Source organism: Lontra canadensis, unplaced genomic scaffold (genome assembly GCF_010015895.1).
Source record: "Lontra canadensis isolate GAN:19392208 unplaced genomic scaffold, GSC_riverotter_1.0 scaffold389, whole genome shotgun sequence".
Classification (NCBI taxonomy): Eukaryota; Metazoa; Chordata; class Mammalia; order Carnivora; family Mustelidae; genus Lontra; species Lontra canadensis.
The window spans coordinates 10,401-32,084 of NW_022631383.1; the positions used below are offsets into that span (position 1 = coordinate 10,401).

The window sequence follows — 21,684 nt, forward strand, 5'->3', positions numbered from 1 at the left end:
TTTTAGTCTGTTCAGCATTTTATGTCTTTCACGGACTGAAGTGATGACTCCCAAGCTTTTAAAATGTTAGATCTGGAGCCATAAGTTGTCTTTCAGAGAATGACTCTTTATTTTCCTGTTCCTCTTCCCACATTTCTAAATGAGTTTGGCAGGGTCAGAGAAACACCTAATGGGAAGTCTAAGGAAAGAACAGACATTAACTCCTCTAGGAAAAGAGATCTGACAGGGCGAAGGATTAAGGAAGCACTAAGGTTTCCACTTGAAACACATAGTCTATTTGGGTATGGTGGTGGCTCTTGGGTAAAATCCCAAGCACAATGATTCTGCAGTTCTCAATTGGGTTATTTGGAGAGTATGAGGTCTGTGTAAGAAAACAAATGTTCCCAAGTCTTGATCATGAGTCACATTCCCATGTCAAGCACTCAATCAAGCCCGCCTTCACATTGGGCTGATCAGGAGAACAGTGCTGAGCCTCTGAGAAGAGACTGGGTTCTGAGCTATATCCTAGGATACAGCGTCTACCTAAGGGAGCACAGATGTGACTGTCGGACTTCAGTTTGTATGTCCTCATTGAACAAAGAACTTCTGAGTGAGAATATCGAGTGTGGACCTCCCAGACAAAATCCTCTGTTTTTCAAAATAAAAACTTAAAAATTGTGAAAAGCAAGGAACACAAAGTTCTGTAAATTAAAATATAGTCCTGGTGTTCTTGGATAAAGAATGTCTCCATTTTTGAGAGAAGAGTGAAAGATGAGTCCCCACCCCTCATTCTTTTCTTTTTGTTCTATCATCAGGGAAGAGCCAAGAGGAGGAAAGGTGGGACTCTGAAAGGTAAGGTTCTCCCTATTCCACCTGAGCTCTCCAAGGCTGACCCTTCCTGTCCATTCTGTGAGGGCTCAGGTCCATGATCTCTGAGGATGCCAACTGCTAGATACATTCCCTATCAGAAAACAGAGGCCTCAGAGGAGAGGCTCATGGAAACACAGTCAGAATGCAAAACCCTTCTCAGATTCCCTGCTCTGACCATGACTGAGCATGAAGCAGAGATGGATCTGAGCAATGGGTACTGTGCAATAGGAGGCCATATGAGACACTAAGAGTCAGAATTTCTGAAGTTCTGAGACTTTCTGAAAGACCTGTGACATCATGGATACTCACCTTCCTCTTTAAGGTAACCATTGACCTATGTTCCACATAAGGTGGTTTTCAGTATCACATGGGATAGATAATACATACAAAAGCCCATTGTGAATGATCAAATAATGTAAGTCTTATTATTATCATTGATCATGTGACATTGTATCCTAATTCTTGGAGCTCTCCAAGTCCAATCTACCAAGGATATCTATAAAGGACACTCTATTCAGCCTCTTATAAGATCTCTTGCTGCTTCTTCATCATTCTCCTGGTTTCCCGGGGTAGAGAACTTGTCAGAAGTAGGGGAGGCAAGAAAGGTGCTTTCTTTGTTTAAAGGTGAGTAAACATTACCTTCTTCCTGTACCCCTCTTTTAAGCAGAGTCTATGTATTTCTAGGGCCTCAGGGAAGCCTGGAATTGACATGGGATGGAAAATTCTCAGAGTTAGAATTTGAAAGTCTTGAGGATGCTGGTGGATGGGGGGCAACCTTTGCCAGACCAGCCAGGGTCACATATGTTTGTTCTGGTCCGGGTTGCAGTTTTGTACCTCCTGTCTCCCACAGCCCCTAGGCTGGTGTCATGATACCATCCACTTTCATCAACTATTATGTCCAGACCCCTTTTGTGGGGTGTGTGACAGCACAACTGCTGAGGTGAATTGGCTGCTGTTCCCAGAGGCCCTGGAAGATGCTACTCCTTCTCTGATCCCCTTGGTTTTACAGCTCCTGTGACTCACTCCTGACTTCTCTACAGTTGCTCCAGGAGACCTAATACCAGCTTCTTTGCCTGAGCCTTCCCCCCAATCCCCTCAATCTTCTCATCTAACACAATGACCCCTTTAGCTGACTTTTTCTTACTCTCAGCCCTGGGCACTCCTGTCACTAGAGCCAAAAGCTAAGGATTCTTTATTCCCGGGTAACCATTCCATACCTCTACCCCTTCCTTTGACTTATTTCCTACCATATGATGCTCAGACAACCAGAGGCCACTTTACCTCTGAATACCATCTCTGTTCTTGACCCCACCATTTCACAAGATAACAACCTCTTACCACATCTGTCTCAGACAAGGAATCCCACTGATTCCTTTGCTTGTCATCATGTACCACCAACTTTGTCTGTTTCATCACTGCCAGACTGCCTTTTAATTGTGACTCAATCTAAATCAATTTCCATCTCATTGAAACCTGTTCCTGAGAAGTCATCTCCAGATAGCCCTGGTGGGTTGCCTACTTACATCCCAATAATTAGAGGTAGTGACTGTTCAAACCCATCGAGTTCAGAATTCTCCTATTGGCAGGCCCATGCCAAGAACATGTTCGTCCCCACATTACCACACTCGGATTTTCAGCAAGAGCAAGTCTACCTCTATCAACCAGAAACTCGTCTCTGGGGAGACTCTGCTACTAAGCACAAGGAGGCCGGTGGAATTTCTTTCCCTGGCCTTAACATCCAGGTCCTCTTGGAGAGACAAATGAAGAGAATGGCTTTCCAGATTTTAGAGAAGAAAGTAAAAGAGGAGGGGTCATTTTCCAAACAAATGTGGTCAGAGAACCAATGGACATCTTTAGGGAATTTGTTGCATCTGATTGATGTACAGGTCACCACAGCCCCCAAAACTGGCTGGAATATTGAAGGCAAACAAGAGCAGCTCTCTATTTATCAATAGCTCCTCTATGTCAAGGCTTTGGCAGAAAACTTGCACCAGAAATATAGCCATCTCTTCTGGGGTCTTCCTTCTTTACACAGTGAGTCCTTAGTAGCCACTTTCCTGTTTTCTAGTAGTACTTCCCCACTAGAGTCTCACTTTGTCTTATTCAATGGAATTCATAATACTTATGCCACCAAAATGCAAGCACCTCCACCATTTCCTCATTCCCAACCATTTCCCCTCCCCATTGTACATCCCCATTCCTTGCCTCAAACCCTGCCCCATCCCAGCCTCTACCTTTCACTAATGTGAACACCCACACCCATTTTCAATCGTGCCTTCTGATGATACTACCTTCTTCATCTCAGATTAGGGACTGTGGAGTGTCTTTTCATCGATCCAAGAATGAATCAGACTCTCCTATCTTGACTGAAAATCAACACCTGGGAAGGCACATGTTGCAGAAGCAACAGGAAAGTTTGTGGGCTTTAGTCCCCGTGTTCCAGAAACCTAAAGAAACCATTTGTCCTCAAGCTCCCAACCTTCCATTGGTTAGCCGGTCATCCCATGCCTATGTACCAGTCTCCATCCTTCCTGGCCATTTTCATATCATCTGTGAACCCCGGGAGACACTGGAGTTACATAGCCCAAGGAAGGTAATCCCACGCTGGTGCCTCCATGACTGTAGAAATCTAGCCTCCCTAGCAGTGATGGAGCCTCAGCATACATTATCAGAACTCTCTCAGCAAAAAGGCAGACATGTTCACTTACAATTCTCTGAGTTCCAGGGCCATAGTAACAGGGATCTAGCAAAGACTGCCAGCCTACGATTTTCTCACAAAGTAAAAGTGCAATGAAAGTGAGGCCTCAGGATTCCAAAGCAAGAAAATGCAGAAGGGAGGACTCAGGAGTAGGAACATCTGTAGGCAGAGAGGAGATCCCCCATGCAGAGGACAGAAAATTAGAGAGTGCTTCCCCAACTCTGTCACAGAATGAACAGTTTCCTCTTGAAAGTTACTTCAGAAAAAAGATGAGGCAATTTTCTCAGTTGATCAATTCCAAGAAAAAAAATCTCAGGGCATCAAGAATATCCCCCGCAAAAAGCCAAGTTCATGTCCACCTTACTGCAGCACCAAGACCCAGTTGAAAGTGTGGCTACTTTTGGGAGTAATTGGCCTCCTAAAGCTCACAAGCTCACTTCCATTGGGAATGTCCTAGAAGAGAAGCTGCATGTATGTTTCGATCTGAGGCCTCATAGTTAAGCCAGCAGCAGGAGGAACTACAGGTCTGACAAGAGACCACCCTCCTAACTACTGGGCTCTCTCTGACCCACAACAAAAGAAACTGGCAAGTATCAAGTCCTGCAGCCAAGAAGCTGCCTGTGCTAACCAGAACCATCTTACAAGTGTCGGACACAACAGAGACAGGATCAGACATCCCCAGAAAGCTGAAGCCTTCACGGATCAGCTATCAAGCTGGGGTCAACCCCCTTCTTCTCTGTCCTCTGGGTAGTCTGTGCCTCATCCAAGCCCCACCTGTGTGCAACAAGTATGCCCGGTTCTTTGGGCCATCAGGGGTGACGCTGACGAAAGTACTATGTTAAGCGATTTGACTCTTCTACTCAGGCAGAAAATGCTTCTCCAGCACTTCCAGGGAGGAAAATTCCTCTAAAGAAATCATTTAGTCCTTATTGAGGAAGCTTCACAATTTTCATGACAATATATCCTCTGATGAGAACAATCTTCAGCACAACCAAGAATATTAATCCTCCTCAATAAACATTTCTTCTAATAGAGAGTGGTGTTCTCTGCGTGCTGCACTGGGACTGGGGCTGGGGCTTGTGCTTAGGGAAAGGAAGCAGTGTGTTCAACTCTTAGTAGTTAAAGCTTTTGGCTTCTACAAGTACACCAGTCCCTTGTACAAAGCCTGACAGTGGCCTTCTCACTTTTATCCTGGGGTCCTTTATTTGGTTCTGCTCTGATGTCCTGTATTTAAAACATTTGCATTTTTGGGGGTGCCTGGGTGGCTCAGCGGGTTAAGCCTCTGCCTTTGGCTCAGGTCATGATCTCAGAGTCCTGGGATCAAGCCCCACATCAGGCTCTGTGCTCATCAGGGAGCCTGCTTCTGCCTCTCCCTCTTTCTGCCTGCCTCTCTGCCTACTTGTGATCTCTGTCAAAAAAATAAATAAAAATCCTTAAATAAAATATTTACCTTTTTTTTCATAAAAAGTATAATGTGCTTATTCTGAAAACCTTCAGGCCTTTACAAATAGTGAGAAGACCCTTAAAGTCTAGAACTTGATTAAAACTGTCTTTCATCTGCTCCCAAACGATTTGTCTGGTAGGATACTATGTCAGCTAGGCCTCACTTCCTGGCGGCTACTCAGGCCCAATGATACCATTTCAACATATGAATATACAGAATAGTCTTTCAGCATGAAGACAGTGCCCTCAGGGATGTTGCTGGGGGCATTGTCCTCCTATATGGTGTCTGTCTTCCCAGATATGCAACATTTTACCCCAAGGTTACATCAACTGAGGGGTACATTAATTATCTTGCTGTGTAATGGATATTCCAAAATTTAGGGGGTTAAAAAATACATACTTATTATCTCATGGCTTTTGTGGGTCAGAAATTTGGGTGAGGCCTACCTGGATTCTCTGCTTCAAGGCTGCATTTAAGGTGTCAGCTGAGGCTACATTCTCATCTGGAGGCTTGACTGGGGAAGGACCAACTCCCATACTCATTCACATAGTTGCTGGCGGGATGCAGTTCCTCAAAGTCGGTTGGAATGAGATCCTCAGTACCTTGCTGGCTCTTGGCTGGAGCTGGCTGGTTCCTTATCAAGTGGGCTTTTCCAGCATGGCAGCTTACTTCATCAAAGCAAGGAGAGAATTTGCAAACAAGATAGAAGTTACAATCTTTTGGAAACTAGTAATGCAAATGACATCCTATAACCTTTCCTTTATTCTATCACTCAGAGACAAATCACTAAGTCCAGCCTATGCTTAAGGGGAGGTGTAATTACACAACAGTGTGAACACCAGAAGTGGGGCTGATTGGAATCTTTTCAGACGTCTTCCTAATGCAAGTGTTTCTTCTTGGAGACCCTACTCAGTTTGCTGAAGCAAAAGTGGCCAAAGGTGCCATGTGGATTTTTGTCCTCATTCATATCCAAGTCATTAAGGTCAAAACTGTTTAATGGCTAAATGAAATGGCACCTGGTAAGTAACCATCAAAGAGACTGCAGCATCCAAAGAAGGAAGGAAAGGTGATATAGGGAGGTAAAGTAGTTTGGGTTTATCCTGAATGGTTAAGTAAAATAAACCCTGAAAACCACCTGACTTACCAGTATTCAAACTGGGGGGCGGGGAGGGAAGCTGGTGTAATATGGCTCAGCCGACTCTACCACAGTCTCTCTATTTTGCCTTAGCTCCCAGACCATAGTTGTGTAGAAGTAACCTTCAGCTTCTGTAGACCTAGCCAACGTTATAGAGGATGGGAACCCTACAGGTTGCAAGGTTTAATTTCTGTTCTTGTTAATATATTTAATATATCACATCCATCATCTCAAATTTAATTCTCATAGCTTGAACATCAGAGAGAATGGGTCACTCAACTGTTGCAAAAGGCAGTACTAGAGATCTTAGAGCACATACTCCCATTTTGGGATATTTTCCACGTACCCAAGTCTTGAGGGCTCTGATGCCTGGGAACTCTGTAACACTCAGGCACCCCTGTTCTTTCCATGATCCCAGGAATCCTGAGACCACATTGCCCCTCCTAGGATTCTGCCTGCTTCGGCACCTAGGAGTCTTTCAGGCAGGGATATCCCTCCCTGGAGCTGACTTCTGAAAGTTCTGATTTTGTGCTCTGCTACTCTATCACTTGCCTGTAGCCCGCTGACGGAGTGTCCCTACCCCCCATGGATTATCTTCCCATATATTACCTCGGATTCCCTCTTTTCCACCTCCTACCTGGCAGAACATGGTCACTTTTCTGTTTGTAGAGTTGCAGGTATTCTTTTCTTCGATCTCCCCTTGATTTTGCAGGTGTTCAGAATGATGTGATAGCTATCTAGCTGAATTCCTGCCACCAGACAAAAGTAAGGTCTCTTACCCCTCTGTCATCTTGGGCTGCAATCTCAATGCAGATTTCTTAGTCTCCTCTCATAGAAGGGCAACCTGAAGGACAGAGAAGGTAATATATATTTAGTGGGCTAGCATGAAAGAGGGAGCCAGGGATGGAGATCCCCCTTATACTGTGAGGAAGTATTTGGATGTAAATGACATGAAATACAACTTAACTGACTTAAAAAAAAAAAAAGAATCTGTTGACTTAGGTACCTGAAAAGGTCTGGGAACAAGGTTGGACTAAGGTATGAGGGTTCAGGATGGGGCTCAATTGATGCCTTCAAGATTCACTTTCTATCCATTTCTTGGCATTCTGGACGGACTTACTGTCAGACAATTTTATAGCTTTAAGTGTATCTTCCAAGTTTTAAGTGTAGCTAAAAATGGTTGTGTCTCTCAGTAGTCCCTGCAGAAAATCCCACTGTGCCTTATTGGCTCCACTTTTGGCTCAGTTTTGCCCATCCCTGACCAATCACTTTTGTCAAAAGCATAAAATCATCTTTTGGCCAAGCCAGAGTTATAGATGCATTCTTAAAATAGGATTGTTAGGGAAAGACAACTCTACCTGCCCATAGGCTGAGACTGAGAATGGGGTTAGTTCCCTAGAGGTCAATAAAGGGACTGTTTCCAGAAGATGAATGAATGTTAGGTATCAAAAATACAACAGATGTCTACTCCAGACCTCTTTTTCTCTGCCCCATTTCTGCTTTCTTGTCCAGAGTTATGCCATGACTAAAGCTTGGAGTTGCAGGAAACGTGGATTCTGAGGAGACTTAGGGATAAGAAGAGTCCCCAACATCCATGTAGATAGACTATCTAATAATCTGGTCTCTCACTGTTCACCCCTTCTCATCCTTGAGCCCTTTACTTCCATTTCAGTTTAGTTATGGCCATATCCTAGAACTTATCACCAGGAACACTTCTGCCATCTGAACAGACAGTCTGACAATCCACCCAAGTTCATCCTTTCAGCTTATGCCCTCAGTATGCCAATTCTTCAACTTAGTCAATGAACTACAAGACACTTTATACATCTCCCTGTCCATCTGAGAATGGTTTGTCTCATTTCCTCCCTCTCCAAGGAAAACTTCATTGTTCGTCACTTAATTGCAAACCTCAAGAGCTCTTTTTTTTTTAATTTTTATTTTTAAAATTTCTTTTCAGCGTTACAAAATTCTGTGTTTACACACCACACCCAGTGCTCCATGCAATACGTGCCCTCCACAATACCCACCACCAGCCTCACCCAACCTCCCACCGCCTTCCCCTCCAAAACCCTCATTTAGTTCCCCAGAGTCCACAGTGTCTCATGGTTTGTTCCCCCCATCCAATTTCCCGCAGCTCCCTGCTCCTCCCATCTAAGAGCTCTACTTTTGACAGCTTTTCATTCACCTTTCATCTGTCATGCTGGGTAAAAGGCAGTTGTGTCTTTTGTAGACCTATATTCTAATAAAGGGGTGATTCACCTATGATAAAATCAACACAAGTAATTGTGTCGATGCCACCATAAATATTCTATAGTATTAGTCAGCTTCAACAATCCCTGAAAACAACCCATTAGTTCCTTCAGTGTTTAGTGTGCACTAGGCATTCTTTGAAGCATTAGGGGCACACCAGTGAAGGAAACAAAGCTCCCTGTCTTGGCCGACCTCATATGATTGTTCTTTAGTCAGTTCTCTTACTTAAGTACTCAAAACGATTTCATTTTTGTACAATTTCTCCTGTATCCTCATTCGTTGAGCGTATGTGCTGGACCACGGCAGGGGAATAAAAAGTCACCAGAACTTTTCATTATTAAAAAACTTCAAAAGAGTAACAAAATCAGGACGTGAACACCTATCCCTTCTTTTCTCTTTCCTTCCTATTATACTGGAGGGTTTTCTTCCGGGATCTGTCCTTGCTTCCCAACTTACAGCACTTTTTTTCACCGTTTGAATATTTGGCTTAATCATCTACTTTTCTGGAAAACTGAGAACATGTTTACCTCAATACAGTCTGGCACGCCAGCAGAGTTCAGAAACTTCTAGACAGAAGAGCCAATAACTGAAGGGATTTCCAAGGGGAGGTTCCGACCAGCCTGCTCTGGGGGCGGAGCCACGCACAGAGCGAGTCGCACCTGGGGGTGTGGCTACGTACAGGGGAAGCCGCACCCTGTGGCTGGGCATGTCCTTGAGGGGACTGCATCCAGGGGCCGGCTTCATCTCCGGAAAGCCACACCCAGGGGCCATGTTACCCCAGGGTGAGCCACGCTCAGGGGCGGGACACGTCCAGGTCGAGGCGCATTCGGGGCGGGGCCACGGGGAGGTCGAGCCACACCTGGGGTGGAGACTGTATCCAGGGCAAACCGTGCCAAGAGCGGGACAACGTTCAGGGCAACGCATACGCGGGTCCGGACCACGTCCAGAGTGAGCCCGATCTAGGTGCGGGGCTGAGGAGGCTGTGGTGTTTGGCTTCTTCATGGCGGCGGTGCTGTACTGTCTGACTGTTAAGCATTTCACCTCAGCCTTCTGGATCCTGTCTCCATCACTTCTGAAAGTCGAGTTTTGATTTGCCTCAAAGTCAGATTTTGACGGAGAACTTCTGGATATCGGAACGATCTTCCCTTCTGCCCAGAAGGACCCTTCCCACAGTCTGCCTTTTCCATCCTGGCAGTTGGCTCTAGAGGCCTCTCAACGCCTAACGGTCTCAGAAAACATGCTGAGGCTTGGGGGTGGGGCCGCGCCTGGGCCATGGGAGCCCCCTTTGCGGAGGTCCCTGGATGGAATTTGCTGAGGTGATCCTAGTAGTAAATAGAGCGGCGATATGGACTACCGTTAAAGACTTCACCTGGTACCAGCTGCCTGCCCTTGTACAAGAAGCCTGTCTCAGATCTCATCTATTATTTGCAGAGATAATAATATCTGACAGGGGTGGCCCTGAGACTTGGAATGAAGTGGAAAATTTAGAGTTGTGTTAAGGGTTGATGTTACTGATGTTTGGGGCGCCTTGTCAGACTTCCAGCCCCCGGAGAGCCTAGTGCCTTGCAAGTGCCTGCACTGGTGGGGACAGTGAGACGTCAAGATGTGAGTTCATACACTCAATTAATAGTCATCATTTCTGATTCGCTGCAGAACCGGAACTGGAAGGATGTTCACAGTTCGCTAGTTTTCAAACAAGCCAACAAGAGCTTCAACCGCTGGGACCTAGCAGTGAGTTCAGTAGGAATGGTTCGTGGGAACCTCAGGTATAGGTCAATTGAGGCATTATGGACAGGCTAGAGGCAGAGCCATTTGTCACGCCTTGCATGAACCAGGATAGCAGGACGCGCACCTCTCCAGCAGGCAGGACTACGTGTCTTTGATTAGGCAGATACACTCAGGTAATTGCCTTAATTTGCAGGTATTGATACATTCATGCCTACTGTGTGTCCTGGTTCTGTGTTGGGAAGTGTCACCATGTTTATCATAGTAAGAGGTGGAAGAGAATCCCATTTGTGACTGTTTCCAGTATTAAACGTGAATTTGAAAGATGTGTTAAACTAAAATAAACCTTGTAGATTCCCACCTTCAAAACAATTACTGTTAACTTTTTGGTGCACTTTTTTAGAGCTTTTACTATGTCTGCTTTTTTTTTTTTTAATTAATTTATTTGACAGAGATCACAAGCAGGCAGAGAACAGGCAGAGAGAGAGGAGGAGAAGCAGGCTCCCTGCCAAGCAGGGAGCTGGATGTGGGGCTCCATCCCAGGACCCTGGGATCATGACCTGAGCAGAAGGCAGAAGCTTTAACCCACTGAGCCACCCAAGTGCCCCACTATGTCTACTTTTAACTGCTTAAATAATATATATTTTAACTGAAATCACTATCATAAACATTTTTAAGTTATTATAAACTTTCATAACGTTTTTATGATAACGTTCTTTTAAGTGGTGGAATATTCAACTGCTTTTTGTTGACATTTGGCTAGTTTCTAACTTTTAAAATTTTACGATTTTTGCTTGCCATGTTTGGTCATAATTGTGCTTATTTATAACCCCTCCTGTTCCAAACAGCATCAAGCTTTTCCTATGTCTGATTAACCCCGGATTCTGCCCTAGGCCAAATGCTTTTTACTTTCTCCTGCTTCCTTAGATGAGTTGTGTGCTCATGTGTTTAGCTGATTCAGCAGTAGACTGTCCTCTGACTGTCAAGCCAGTGAAACCAAATGCTTGCTAAACATCCTCAGTATAAGATCTTACAGACTGAACCTGTTGTCTTCCTTTATCTCTAACCTTCCCTTCCTCATACAGTCCCAGTTCCAGTTGCACCTGAAAATCCAAGCAAGAACCACAAGAGCCACTTTACATTCTTCCCTTTTTATTGTAGCTAGCAGCTACTTCATGGAGAAGCTGGAAAAATATGCCGTGCAGAGAAATCCTAGAACTCTCACAGTATAGTACATTCCCCAAAGAGATTATAAGATCCTTCAGGTCATGAGCTATATTTTGGTAATTAATTTTAATTATATATATATTTTAATTTTAATATATATATTATATATATATAACTGTAATATATGTTCACATTCTCCTGAGTCAAAATTAAAACAGTCTCATTAAAGTTAAATACCCCATTCCAGAACAAGTTGTCTCATTCCACATCAATCAATTAATTAATTTCTTCGCTACTTATATCAATATAGACTATTGGTTTCCTAGTTGATTCAGGTCAGTCTGCTACTGTCTATTTATTTTGGTGACCAAATTGTCATTTTTAGCTGATTACCTCAGTCTGACTGCTGTGTTCTTTTGATTTATCTCAGTCATTTTTTACTTTCTGACACAAAAGATGTTTCAAGCTGATTGTATACTTTTCAGTGCATAATCCTTCAGTTCTTGATTTCTTTAATGGAAAATGGTATTTAGAAGGCAACGTCAGTTTGCTAGATGTGTTCATTATTATTAGGATGTTGCTGCTTCTTGGCTGTCTCAATAAATAGAGTTAAGGAATATGTATATATATGCACACACACACACACATTCACACATTTAAATATTAATTTATTTTTCTCATCTCTACATGTGTTGAAAGTTGTGAGTTCACACCAGTGCTTCTAGTTATAATCTAACACCACAGGGTTCATTGTAGTTTTCTCCCTTTCCAGGGGAAAGGCTATCTGCTTTTCCCCATTGAGAATGATATTCACTGTGGGTTTTTCATAGATAGATTTTATGAAGTTGAGAAGTGTTCCCTCTATCCCTGTACTTTGAAGAGTTTTAATCTGGAACGGATGCTGTATTTTGTCAAATGCTTTTTCTGCACCAATTGAGAGGACCCTGTGGTTCTTTTCTTTTCTCTTATTGATTTGTTCTATAACATTGATTGATTTGCGAATGTTGAATGACCTTTGCATCCCAGGGAAAAATCCCACCTGGTCATGGTGGATAATCTTTTTATTGTATTGTTGGATCCTGTTAGCTAGGATCTTGTTGAGAATCTTGGCATCCATATTCATCAGGGATATTGCTCTGAAATGCTCCTTTTTGATGGGGTCTTTGACTGGTTTGGGGATCAAGGTAATGCTGGCTTCATAGAAAGAATCTGGAAATTTTCCCTCTGTTTCTATTTTTTTAAACAGCTTCAGGAATATAGGTATTATTTCTTCTTTGAATGTTTGATAGAATTCCCCAGGGAAACTGTCAGGTTGTGGACTCTTGTTTTTTGAGAGGTTTTTGATCACTGTTTCAATCTCATTACTAGATATTGTTCTATTCAGGTTGTCAATTTATTTCTGTTTCAGTTTTGGAAGTTTATAGGTTTCTAGGTTGAATCCATTTCTTCTAGGTTGCTTAATTTACTGGCATATAACTGTTGGTAATTTTTGATGATTGTTTCCATTTCCTTGGTGTTAGTCATGATCTCTCCCCTTTCATTCATAATTTTATTAATTTGGGTCCTCTCTCTTTTTGTTTGGATTAGTTTGGCCATTGGTTTATCAATCTTATTAATTTCTTTCAAAGGACCAGCTTCTAGTTTCGTTGCTGTGTTCTACTATTTCTCCAATTTCTAACTCATTGATCTATGCTCTAATGTTAATTATTTCTCTTCTTGTGCATGGGGTTGGCTTAATTTGTTGATTTTCCAGTTCTTTAAGGTATAAAGAGAGTTGGTGTGTTCAAGATTTTTCAGTTTTTTTTTGAGTGAGGCTTAGATGGTTATGTATTTCCCTCTTAGGAATGCCTTTGCCATATCCCATAGGTTTTGGCCCTCTTTGTTTCTTTGTTCTCATTGGTTTCCATAAGTTTAAGTTCTTCTTTGATTTCCTGGTTGATCCAGACATTCATGAGCAGGGTGGTCTTTAGTGTCCAAGTATTTGAATTCCTTCCAAAGTTTTCTTGTGGATGAGTTCCAGTTTCAAAGCATTATGGTCTAAGAAAATGCAGGGAATTATCTCAGTCTTTTGGTATCAGTTGAGCCGTGATTTGTGACCCAGTATGTAGTCTATCCTGGAGAAAGTTCCACGTGTGCTCAAGAAGAATGAGTATTCCCTTGTTTTAGGGTAGAATGTTCTGTATATATCTATGAGGTCCTCAGGTCCAATGTGCCATTCAAAGGTTTTGTTTCTTTGTTGATTTTTTGCTTAGATGATCTGTCTCTTGGTGAGAGTGGTGTGTTAAGATTCCCTACAATTAAAAAGAAAAAAAGATCCCCTACAATTAATGTATTCATCTCAATATGACTCTTAATTTTGTTTAACAGTTGGCTTATGTAGTTGGCTACTCCCGTGTTAGGGGCATAAATATTTATAATTGTTAGATCGTCTTGGTGGAGAGACCCTTTAAGAATGATATGGTATCCTCTGTATCTGTGACTACAGTCTTTAGCTTAAAATCTAATTTATCTGAAATGAGAATTGCTACCACAGCTCTTTTGAGGCCCATTGGCATGAAAGATGGTTCTCCATCACTTCACTTTCTTTTCTTTTTATTTTATTTTATTTTATTTTATTTTATTTTATTTATTTATTTGACAGAGAAAGAGAGATCACAAGTAGGCAGAGGCAGGTAGAGAGAGAGGGGGAAGCAGGCTCCCCAGTGAGCAGAGAGCCCAATGTGGGGCTCAATCCCAGGATGCTGAGATCATGACCTGACCCGAAGGCAGAGGCTTAACCCACTGAGCCACACAGGCGCCCCTCTATCCCTTCACTTTCAATCTGGATGTATCTTTAGGTTCAAAACGTGTCTCTTGTAGACAGCACATGGACAGTTCCTGTCTTTTTCTCCCATCTGCAACCTTGTGCCTTTTTATGGGAGCATTTAAGCCAGTCACATTGAGAGTGGTTATTGAAAGGTAAGTTTTTATTCACATCATGTTGCCTGTGAAGTCCTTATTTCCATACATTATCTCTGTAACTTTCTGTTCTATGTCACTATTGGCTTCTTTCTTCTTTTATAGAATCCCTTTAATATTTCTCATAGTGCCGGTTTGATGGTCACATAATCTTTTAAACCTTGCGGGTCTTGGAAGCTCTTTATCTCTCCATCCATTCTGAATGTCAGCTTTGCTGGATAAAGAATTCTTGGGTGCGTGCTCTTCTCATTTAGTGCCCTGAATATGTCTTGCCAGGCTTTTCTGGCTGCTAGGTTTCTGTGGACAGGTCTGATTTTATTCTGATCTTCCTTCCTCTGTATGTAAGGAATCTCTTCCCCCAGCTGCCCTTAAGACCTTCTGTCTGAATCTCTGATTATAAACCTCACAATTAGGTGTCTGGAGGTCTTTCTAGACTCATTGATCTTGGCCTCTATGACACGAACACTTGTTCCATTCCCCAGATGAGGGAAATTTTCCCCAGTATTTGTTCAGTTGTATCTTGTAGTCTTCTCTCTTTCACCACCCTCTCAGGGATCCCAATAATTCTGACACTGGAATGTTTCATGGCTTCATTTATTTCACTAATTCTGTTTTCATGGCTTCGAAGTTGTTTGTTCCAGGCTTCCTCCTGATCCTGCTTTTCTATCAGTTTTTCTTGGTATCAGTTTTTCTTGGTATCAGTTGCCGTAGCTGTTAGAATATTTAGATTAGATTGGATCTCCTTGGTAGTATTTTTAACTTCTTCCAGATCAGCTCTCCCTTCCACCATTAGAGATTCTTTATTGCCACAATTGGTTTTCTCCAACCTAGCCATTGCCTGGACAGTTTTTACCCTGAATTCCATTTCCTACATATTGTTTATATCCATATCCAATAGTTCTGTGGCAGAGGTTGCAGTCTCTGAATTTTTCCTCTGTTGGGTGTTCATCCTCCTAGTCATTTTGGTGAGAGGTGGTTATGAGGATGTATATATATCAACTATGATCCTGTCAAGGTATCCCTCTCCACTGATGATCTTCTGCCCCCGGAGAGATCCAGAAGTGTATAATGTTATATCTCAGACTGATTTCGTGGGTGTTCAGAGTGTTCTGGTAGATATTTAGCTCAATTCAGTGGACCACCTGAAACAGGGTCTCCTACTTCTCTGCCATCTTGCACCTCCCCTCTGAAGTTCTGTTTCTGTTATTTTGTTTTTAGGTTTTCCCATCATGTAAATACTCACCTTTGCTTAAATTACTGTGCCATTGGAAATATTTAATTTTTTTTTTTTTAAGAGAGAGCATGAGCAGAGGGAGGGAAGGTCTCAGAGGGACAGGGAGGAAGAAAGACTTAATTAAGCAGGCTCCAGGCCCAGTGCAGAGCCAACACAGAACTTGATCTCATGACCCTGAGATCATGACTTGAGCCGAAATCAAGAGTCAGACACTTAATGGATTGAGCCACCCAAGTGCCCTGAATATTTGTTAATCTTGAGGAGAAATTTTCCTTAACTTCTAGATTATGGTATTGTTCTTATCAGTACAAATATCAGGATCAAATCAGAATGGATCAAACTTGGGATATTCAAACAAATGATAGCCTTGGCATATTCTTCCCCAAGAAGACAGATAGCAAAACCTGGAGTTTATTTCTTATCCCTCCATTCTCACCTCATTAACTTTCTTCCTTTTTAAGGATTTTTTGGGGGGGGCCCTTTTTCTTTTACACTGGAATTTCATCCATAGAAATTTACCATTTCCTCAGTGTTGTTATCTATTAAAATCATCTCAGGGTTGTGTTATCATCAACACTGTGGAATAGATATCATTTTCATTTTACAGATTGGAAACTGAGACCTAAATGGTTAATTGCGTTGCTCAGGGCCACACACTAAATATCATCTTAGGGACTTAATTCTTCAGGCATGATACTGACTTACCTGAAATGTTACATGTAGTGTAGATCTTTGCAGTTTTTAATCAGCAGTATTGTCTTTTGGTTCCTGTGTTATTTTTTCTCTTTCCTTCTTTTCCAATTTCTTTGAACTCTCAACTTTTACCCTTGCTTCTTCTGTTTCTCTCATTAAACAGATTCTTTCTTTTATTGCTTATACTCTGCCCTGGCAGTTTGGCTTCCATAATTTATTTATTTATTTATTTATTTATTTATTTTTCTTTCTTTCTTTCTTTCTTTTTTTTTTTTAAGATTTTATTTATTTGACACCGAGAGAGTAGGCAGAGAGGTATGCAGAGAGAGAGGAGGAAGCAGGCTCCCTGCTGAGCAGAGAGGCTGATGCAGGGCTCCAACTCAGGACCCTGAGATCATGATCTGAGCTGAAGGCAGAGGCTTTAACCCACTGAGCCACCCAGGTGCTCCTGGCTTCCATAATTTCTGTACAGAATTTTAGCTAAGTCAGCCTCAGAGTTTGAGTTTGGTTGAATTCCTGCTTTCTATTTTCATCCTTTCTGAAATCCTCATTGGTCATCTTCTGAGTTTCCTCAAAGTCTGGTGACTTTCTGCTTTCATACCATGGGGTTAGCTTCTATTCCTGGTATAATATGTAGGTGGCTTCCCTTGTGGAAAGGATGCACCTTTTTGGATTCTGCTGTGGGCCTGTCCGGAGAGGCCACAATTCCTAAAACAGGTTCCTTCCAGGACCCTGTTTAATTCTCCTTCCAGGCTACCTAGTTTTTTTTTTTTTTTTTTAATTTAATTAATTAATTTATTTGAGACAGAGTGAGTGAGAGCTAAAGAACATGATCATTGGGGGTTGGGGAGAAGCAGACTCCCCACTGAGGAGTGAGCCCCACATGGGACTCCATCTTGGGACTCGGATCATAACCTGAGCCGAAGGCAGATATTTAACCAACTGAGCCACCCAGGCTACCTAGCTTTTGAAATATATTTAAAATTTTATTTTTTTTTTTACCAGGGTAATAAGCACACACTTTTTAAAGCAAATATTTTTAAAAGACTTATAAAGGAAGCAAGCAGTTCTTCCTTTCATCCCTTTCTACCCCCTCAATAACTGTTTCTTCTTTTTTGATATTTCTAAATAATAGATACATACTGCTATTTCCTGAATTATGAACATTGGGTATTGCATGTTAATTTTTTTATATAATAACCTTTATTTCTTTTCATTATTCTTCTAATTTCTGTCCTCATTATCCTTATATAGTCTTCTACCACAATTTTTGGTTAAATCAGCTGTTAGTGTTTATGATATTATTACCTTGAAAATATCATGCATTGCAGACTCAAGTAACATACTGTGACTTCTTTTATTTTTGGGTATTTTTTTCTGTAGTTAAACATTTCCTCTAATATTTGTTTAGCTTTCTATGAACCTATGGCTCTCCCCCCACCAAAATAGTCCAATTGTTCTGTTCTAATCCTTAAAATATCTCTATATACCAAAACACCAATTAATATATTGTTTTACTTTTTTCCTCAGTAACCCTTGTAGGGACCAAAGGCAGGCAGCCCCAAGATGGGCCTCTTTGGCATCAATATTATTTTCAGTTAAGAGCAATCCAAACCCTGCAGTTTCAGAAAAATCTCCCCCCCTCCCAAATGCCTGCTTGTACCAAGAAAAGACCTATTAATAGAGATTCCTCTTTACCTAAGAAACTTACTTAAGTAAAAAGGCAACCTTTGTTTTCCAAGCATCTCCTTTCACCTTCCTACTAGTGGTCTTTCTCCTCTTGTATCCTCATACCACTTTCTTTCTCCTTAGATCACATAATCATCATGTTGCCTCACTGTCTTTGGAATTTCCATGTCTATGTGGATTCCCCATAAGTAGGCTATTAAATTTGATTTTCTCCTGTTAATCATCTCTTGTCAATTTGTTTCTTAGCCCAGCTAGAAGGACCATGAAAGGTAGAGTAAACTCTTCCTCCACAATACCCACCTTCGACATGTCTCCAAATTACTCTAGTCTTTCACTTTCTCCTTCTGTCAGAAGGAGAGGTGTAATTCTGGGACTTTTTTTTTTTTTTTACCCTTTCTGTGTTGGAATCCTTGTTTCCTGGATTTCATGTAGATAATTTTCCCTTATTCTATAATATATCCTTTCATGATGATGTACTTTGATACTTTTTCATTCATAGTTCTTGGCTTTCAGAATTTGAATATGCATTTGAAATGCATATCCTTCAGTTCTTGGAAATTTTCTTACATTATTTGATAGATACCAGCCCTTTCTTTTCCCTTTTCTCTCTTCTTGGAACTCTTCTCAATGAGAAGGTAGAACTCCTGAATTAATTCTCTAATTTCTGTTATTTTTCTCAATTTTTCCTGCTGTATTGTTTTATCATTTTATTTTAGTGAGGGATTTTTCTCAACTTTGTTTTCCAACATTTATAAAGTTAACCTGTTTCTTTCTTTTTCTTTTTTTTTTTTTTTTAGCATATTTTACTTATTCTTTCTTGTTCTTTAAATGTTTCTGCTTTTCTGTTTTACATATCATGTGGTGGTTATTGTTTTATAGACATAACATTTCCATTTATTACTTTGAATATTTGAAAAATTTTAGAAGTATCTTTTTTTTCTTTCTTTTTTTAATCTTACATTTGTGTTGGAGCTTTTTCTCAGGTGCCTGGTGACTCATAGGTATCGGTGAATAAGAGGCATCAGAAAATAAAATTGACAGGCTACTATACTTCTTCATTTGTCAGAATTGACATTTGTCATTTCCAGAAACTCAATTTAAGCTAGCTTAAGAAAAAAGGGAACTCTCTTGCCATACACAGAAATAAAACAGAGTAGTCTTCAGATATGGAGGGATTCAGGAGCTGATACAGTGTTGTCACAGGGATGAGGGCACTTCTTTTTACACCACATGAAATAAGTGAAAGAAAAGAGGAAAGAGGAGTGCTGTTATCAAAAGAAGTTATAAGGGAAAGGAATACTTGAAAGAGAAAAACCATAGCTATTTCCTAAAGCCCCTTCAGATGGCGCATGTGAGACTCAGGATCCTAAAACTTAAGTTTATTTTATAGTTGAGTTATTATCGCTCTTCATAAAGCAAAATCTATTCCTTTCCAGGACTGTGATGTGTTATTCTCTCACATACCTACTTCTCTCCCCTAGCCAAATGTGTTTGAGATGTATCCTTCTGAAAGACAGCATAGTCTTGACCAGAAATTCTTTAAGACAAGCAGTTCTCAATCTTCAACAAGCATACAAATTCGTAGGGTTCTTGTTCAAATGTAGGTGCTGATTCAGCATGTTCTTGGTGGGGTATGAAATTTCTGTTTTTTTGAAAGATGCCCGTTAATATTGATGCTACCAGTTCTTGGATCACACTTTGAATGGCAAAGCTTAAAGCATTTGGTTTAACTTTTCAAGTTGCCATTGCTTAGAAACTTTTCCAGAAAATCTGAAACCTGACTTTGGCTACAGTGTCTTACTTTCACAAACTTCAGGATCAAACCAAGTCCTTCATGACTTAGTAGGTAGGCTAACATTTCCAGAATGAGTAACTTCCAAAGGCCAGAGTAAAAAGAAAAAAAAAAAAATGATGAAGAAAAGAAATGCCACAAGACTTTCTGGGAAGGATTTACATTTTCTGAATCTCCAGTACCTCAGGCGCTCTGTTCTGTGTGAGCACAGACCTTGGAGGAAGTATCTAGTCTATAAATGTGACTACAAATGGATGTGAGATTGGCTAAAATCAATCCTCTCCCTAACAGATGCTAACTGGTTATTTTTACACAATCTGAAATCCATGAAGTAATTAGGAAAGCCCATAAGAATTAAATCCTAGGCTCAATAACTGGTATGTGAATTGTCCCATCATGAGGGCATGTGTATTCACAAGTAGTGGGAAATACGTATCATCCTCTAGCAGTCGTCCCCAATTGATATACTTTTGTTATTTAATAGTAGTACATCAGTTCCGCAGTACTATCACTCCTAAATTTAGCTATGCATGTTTCTCTATGATAAGAATAGAAACTTGAATAATGGCAACATGTATTTTTCGCTGAAGTCCCGTGAGTCTTTTCTATATCCTTTTATATCTCTTAGAACTCATATTTAATCATTCTTCACATCCCTGAAATCTTTAAATAATAAAAAATGAAAGCACTGCTGAGTGTAATCTGGCACCAGGAACAATCCTGGCTTTGGCTGAGAGGTGTGGGGTGAGCACAGACTTGGGGACAGGGGCACCCCTGTGTGCTAAACCTGGCTCTGACATTGCCTCCTTCAGAAACCTGGGGCAAGTGCTCAGCTCAATTGCCCCCAGCTGAAATGGGCAAGAGACTGATAACACTTAATCTTCCTTTCCCAGAGAGAATTAATTAACTGGCAGAGCAATTGTGGGGAGGGGTTGGGGGGAAGAAGGCCTATAAAATACTCAATAAATGCATATGAGTTCTGTGAGAATGTGTTCACTGGACCTCATCAACCCCAAAAGTGGCTTGCAAGTTTCTGTGCAATTAATAATTGCTAAAATCTTAAAGAGCAGTTGACACATTATATTGGAATCACAATAATGAGTATGTTTATATTTTTCATATGTATTTATATAAACCAGAGGGTTATTATGAATACCTGTGATATCCTTTCAGATTCCTAGATTTATAGATGGAAAAGAACCTTAAAAATTGACTAAATAATTTCATCCATTTTATAGGAAAAGAAGTGGAGGCACAAGGAGATTGAATTAGCCAGAGTCATAGAGTGTCACTGCTTTTTGCCAGAGGCAGGACAAGAAAAAGAAGAAAGAAAAATGAGCATTTGTTGAGGGTCTCCTAAATGCCAGATATCCGGCTAGGATTCTTCACATAAAGGAATCAATTTAATGCTCACAGCAAACCTTTAGGATGTTATCTGTATAGGTTTTCTTTTATCTAACTCAGCAAGATTAGCAAAAGTAAGAGGTGGAGTGTATGTCTTACTGGTTGAAAGATCATGTGTTTTTTTTCTTTTCTTTGTTTCATTATACCTAACTACCTCTCTAATACGGAATTGCCAGTGGTTGAAGATTCCAGGATAGTGTGGCAAGAGGCCTGGGGAATCTGGAACCAGTCCTCCTTGACATTTTCTGGCACCTTGAATGGAGAGAGTTCCTTTCCCCATAACAGGTCCCACGTTCTCCATTCCAGAAATAACACTAGTTCTGGTCTCCAGGCACAGTTTTGCAGCCTCCTGAGGCTCCCATTATCATCTATAATTCCTTAGCTTATCTTTTCTTTACCTATTAACTTTTCCCAAAATTATTTTTGAAGCTTTCCAAAATGTATCTTTGAACTTCTCTTTATCTTGAACAGTGTTGAATCTTTTCCCAGGTTTTAGAGGCCCTCTTCCCCCCAGAATACTTTAGAGTTAATTTTTTTAATTGGTAAAGAGTAACCATCACATGTTGTAGGATTATGCATGACCCAAATATTCTACAGATCAGAGAGCAAATGACCTGTTTTCCACAAATTATGTTGCAGTGTAGTC

General features: G+C 41.0%; 1 pseudogene; it reads left to right on the forward strand.

The window, feature by feature from the left end:
- Positions 1-2,099: 2,099 nt before the first annotated feature.
- On the forward strand, positions 2,100-4,457 carry LOC116862924 (annotated as a pseudogene).
- Positions 4,458-21,684: the final 17,227 nt, after the last annotated feature.